General features: G+C 41.5%; 1 long non-coding RNA gene across 1 annotated transcript; it reads left to right on the plus strand.

Annotated features, from left to right (window-relative positions):
- Positions 1–1,223: 1,223 nt before the first annotated feature.
- Positions 1,224–4,568, plus strand: LOC107702196 (uncharacterized). The gene is made up of 3 exons (XR_001635737.1): positions 1,224–1,434; positions 1,665–1,783; positions 4,536–4,568. It is a non-coding gene; the product is annotated as an uncharacterized LOC107702196 (long non-coding RNA).
- The last annotated feature ends 722 nt before the right edge of the window (positions 4,569–5,290 follow it).

The raw sequence follows: 5,290 nt of genomic DNA on the forward strand, positions 1-5,290 counted from the left end.
TTTACTTACTCAAAGTTGTTCTAAGGGCAGAAAGGAAAATGATTGGTTGAAAGATTCAACCAATGAAATTGGATCAGAGGCGGGGTCAAGACGTTTGGAAATTTGGAGGGAATCTACAGGGATACGTTATAGACTGCTCGTCGGAGATCGCATTTATTGTAAGGTAAGTGAATTTACGATATATTTTATTAAAAATCACACATAAACAGCCTCTAATGTTTACTAAGATAATTGGGGAACATTGAAAATGCACAAAACTAATAATCATCGTGTAAATATCCGATCGTATGCATTTTGATTCGACTGCTTCAGTTCACCAAAGCTGCTAATGGGATAACTGTGGTAAAACATGCTTTTCCAGTGCTAACTTACCCCGCTGTCTGTGAAGCCGATATATGTGATCACATAACTCGTTCAAGCCTCCGCAACATTTCATCAGTCAAAATTATACAGCTCCCGCCCTAGCACTGCGAACAGGAGTACTCAATAGTTTCATATCGCTGTTATTTTTAGTCTATGTGCTGCTCTCAGAGCAGGAGCATTCAATAGTTTCATATCGCTGTTATTTTTAGTGTACTATGTGCTACTCTCAGGGCAGAAGCATATCACTCTTATTTTTAGTCTACTATGTGCTGCTCTCAGAGCAGGATAATTCAGTAGTTTCATATCGCTGTTATTTTTAGTGTACTATGTGCTGCTCTCAGGGAAGGAGAATTCAATAGTTTTATATTACTATGTGATGCTCTCAGAGCAGGAGCATTCAATAATTTCATATCGCTGTTATTTTTAATCTACTATATGCTGCTCTCAGGGCAGGAGCATTCAATAGTTTCATATCGCTGTTATTTTTAGTGTACTATGTGCTGCTCTCAGGGCAGGAGCACTCAATAGTTTCATATCGCTGTTATTTTTTGTGTACTATGTGCTGCTCTCAGGGCAGGAGCATTCAATAGTTTCATATCGCTGTTATTTTTAGTCTACTATATGCTGCTCTCAGAGCAGGAGCATTCAGTAGTTTCATATCGCTGTTATTTTTAGTCTACTATATGCTGCTCTCAGGGCAGGAGTATTCAATAGTTTTATATCGCGGTTATTTTTAGTCTACTGCAGGAGCATTCAATATTTTCATATCGCTGTTATTTTTAGTGTACTATGTGCTGCTCTCAGTGCAGGAGTATTCAATAGTTTCATATCACTGTTATTTTTAGTCTACTATATGCTGCTCTCAGGGCAGGAGAATTCATTTGGGATAGTATGGGAAGGGTAATGCTGTTGCTCTTGGAGCAGGAGAGCTTATTTTATTTTATCTTAATATTTGATGCTTTAAGATTGATACCAATGTTCTCTATAGCTAAGGCTAATGTTTTCAGATGTTTTTCTGTGAGCCTATCCCTCTGTCTTCAAGGAACATTTCCGTCAGAGAAAAAATTAATGGTAAGTAAAACTTTTTTTTTGCATGTGCTTTTAATTACATGTATATACAATCTATATTCTTAATAAACCGGGAAAAGGGTGTAGTCTCCTACAATATGTATTTGCTCTAGAAAATGTTATTCTGTGATCATTGCATATTGTTTTAACACAAAAAATATAAAATACTAAAACAATAGTTTAAAAACACTTTAGAAGAAGGAGCGAAAATTACCAATTTTTTACCCATGCAGTCTTACAAATTATGAAGTCTGGAGGACTGCATGGATGCAGCATTGGAAGGATTGGACCCTATCCACTTTACATGGAAAGTTTTGAATCCCTTGTAGAAAACAACAAAGTATCTGATGAGGTAACATTTCTCTTGTCTTTTACAATTCAACTTATTTTTTCATATGTGTATGTAAATAATTTTTTAAAGGGATAGTTCACCCTAGAGCTGCACGATCTGGATTGCTTCAAATACAGATCATGATTCTCCCACGATTCAGAATACACAACTAAACAAAATAACTATAATTAAAATAATACATAATATGTAATTGTACAAGTTTTGAATGTTTTTTTGTTGTTTTTCACTGTTTTAGTCATCTGGTCTGTTTAGTTCGTCTGTGCTCATATTTGGTTCTGTTCCTGTCCTAGTTTAGTTCATTGATTCATTAGCACTCATTAGTTAATTCCCATCACCTGTGTGTCATCATCTGTCTGCCTATTTAACTATATTATATTTATATTTATATGATCACTCCTTAGTTCTAATCTTCGTCCGGTTTTGCGTTCGTATAGGTGTGTGTCTCTACACATCATCTCTGTGGATTATCTTGTCTTGGATGTTATTAAACTACTTATTGATTCTATCATCATTCTTCAACACAGCCGTGACAGAAAACCGGACCTTAAAAAATTTAAAGTAGCGACGCCCCTTTTCTCTGTTTTGTTTCCGTTTGTTGTCAGTTTTTATTTTCTTCGTTGATGGATTACCTGCAAGATCTCCTTCCCCTCCTGAAACAGGAACATCATCCCGATGTCCTCCTCCTGCTAGTGGAGCAGAGGGAGATGCCTCTTGAGGTCCACTCGGCGATCTTCGTGGAGGTCGCCAACCATTCCAGCAACCCGGACAGCAGCCTCTGCAGATTCTTCCTGACAACGAGGAGTGCAGAGCGCAGTTGTCCGGAGGTGGACCTCGGGATTCATTTGCCGCCATTGTGGAGTGGGTGCTGGTGAGCAAAAAATTGCCGTTGACCATCGGCCCCGCCGAGGAGCATCTCACCAGTCCCACTCCAGACCCAGAGCCCAGCAAACCATCACCCCGTTGCGCGGAGCCTAAGACAGAGCCCACCGCAGACGGAGAGCCAGAGCCTGCCGCGACCGACGAGCCATCGCCAAAGAGAGCGAAAGAGCTGAGGATCGCCTCGGAGCTTGAGCCTGACCCGTCTGACACGGTGCGAGAGCCGGCAAATGAGCGTGTGCCAGTGGAAGATGCAAGGGAGCACGAGGGCTTGGAGGAAAGCCCCACCCACTGCACCACCGCTGAGGGTGAGCTACCGCTGGACTCAATTGACTCTAACGTGATTTATATGTGAACATGCCCGTTCTTCTCCCGCCATCCTCTGAACATTCTATCTGTCCCTGTGCGACCATGGAGGTTGTTCCCCTGTCTGCTATGCTCCCGGTGTTGGGAGTGGCAATCTGGTGTGTGTGGGCAGCACACACCATCCCTGAAAACTATTGAATGCTCCTGCTCTGAGAGCAGCATGTAGTACACTAAAAATAACAGAGATATTAACTATTGAATGCTCCTGCCCTGAGAGCAGCACATAGTCCGCCTTGGCCTGTCGATCAGCCGGCTCCACCATGGCTCCTAGCTCCCTCGTCTCCTCCGTGGCCCGTCAGTCCACCAGCTCCACCAGGCTCCATCGTCCCTCCGGCTCCGCCTTGGTCAGTCGTCGACCATCCGCCGCGTTGGGACTCCACTCCTCTGGCTACACCTCGTCCCTCTGTCACTGCCGGTGCTATCTGCTCCGCCTTGGCCCTCCGGATCCTCCCCGTCACCCAGGATCTTCGGCTGTTCGTCTCCGCCTCTGGCTCCTCCTCCACCTCCTCCGCCGCCGTTGGTCGACCCCCTGGAGTCGTCAGCCCTTCCTCCACCATGGCTCCTCCCTCCTTCGGCTCCACCGTGGGCCGCCATCATGGCTGCTTCTGCTCCAGTTCCCTTCTGTCATCACCAGCTTGGACTCTGTTGTTCGTCCTCCTCCCGGGCATCCGGCCACCTCCAGAACCGCCTGCTGCCAGCCATTCTCCTGCTCCTCGTCCCCCTCCAAAACCCCCGCCATCCCTCCACTGTTGGTTATTCTACTACTTGTCTTGGATGTTATTAAACTACTTATTGATTCTACCATCACTCTCGTGTGCCTTCTTCGACACAGCCGTGACAGAAATTTACTAAAGGTTCTGACAAAATGTTAATTGCTGCAGTCTATTTTAAATACAAAACAGAAATAGTGAAACTGTGTGGTTGAAAAATGTTTGTGAAGCTGTTTCATACAGGTACATGATAACTGCTTTCTCTGGGTCAGAGGCAGCTCCAACACCGATTTTAATGTTCCGGTGTCATTTTTTCAGTGGTTTAATAGATACAGGTGAATTGAATATGATCACATTGGTGTTTGAATCGAGCTCTTGATCTTTTAATGATTTATGGTGCAGCTCTAGTTCACCCAAAAATTACAATTCTGTTACTCTGTTATAAAATTCATTTACTCACCCTCAAGTTGTTCCAAACCTGTATGAATTGTTTTCTTCTTCTGCTGAACACAAAAGTAGATATTTTGGGTGAGCTATCCCTTTCATGCACGTTACTTTGGATAAAATTGTTAGAAATATAAATGTAAGGCATCCAGAAGTTTTCAGTGTTCTTCCCTCTTTTCACAGTTCAACCATTCCTCCTCAAAAACACTACTTTTGAAAGCTTGACCTGAACTTACAACATTCTTATGTCAAAACAAGTTTACTGGCATGCCACTCTCACTTTTAGTATTTGTACTTGAGTGCTTTTTCCTAATTGTTTTTTTTTTCCCTTTGTTCTTTGGTTGATGCCTCCTCAGATAATGGATACCTTGTTCCATCTGTTCAGCATGGTAAGATTGTTAACTAAACTACTTTGAATATTTTCTATATAAGGGGAAGACACCAGTCTTCCGTGAGTGTTGTAATCCTACAGATATATGTGCTAACATAAATCTAACACACCTGAGTGTAGGGGTGGGCAATATGCTTATTTTTTAGTATTGTTAAAATGTCTTCACGTATTGTGATATATATTTTCTATATAGCCCACCCCTACCTAGGAGTTTGCATGCCCAGTGCACTCCAGGAGGAGGGTTGCCTACTTTCCATACAATAATTATTGGAACAGTACCAGCAACACGTGTGAATGGAGAGATCAAAATGGTCAGAAAATATCTTTTCAGCTCTATTTTCTGACCATTTTGATCTCTCCATTCACAAGTGTTGCTGGTACTGTTCCAATAATTATTTTGCTTTTTTTCCATCCACCTTGTCGAACTTGTGAAGTTGCACCAGAACAACTACACAATACTTTCCATACAAGCACACACATTTCTTTTTGCACTTGTTTAAAACAACTGTAGTACTTCATAATTATTTGGAAAATTATTGTAAATATATATATATATATAAGAAAACATACATTTTGCTGTGAGTAGTAATGTGCATATTATAAATATGTCAAGCATATGGCTCCCAGTGTAACATATGTCTTATTTATATTTGCTGTTGATTTATATATATGTATATATATATATATATATATATATATATGTATGTATAAAATCTGTTT

The sequence above is a fragment of the Sinocyclocheilus anshuiensis genome, unplaced genomic scaffold (genome assembly GCF_001515605.1).
Source record: "Sinocyclocheilus anshuiensis isolate Anshui unplaced genomic scaffold, SAMN03320099.WGS_v1.1 scaffold618, whole genome shotgun sequence".
NCBI classification, from domain to species: Eukaryota; Metazoa; Chordata; class Actinopteri; order Cypriniformes; family Cyprinidae; genus Sinocyclocheilus; species Sinocyclocheilus anshuiensis.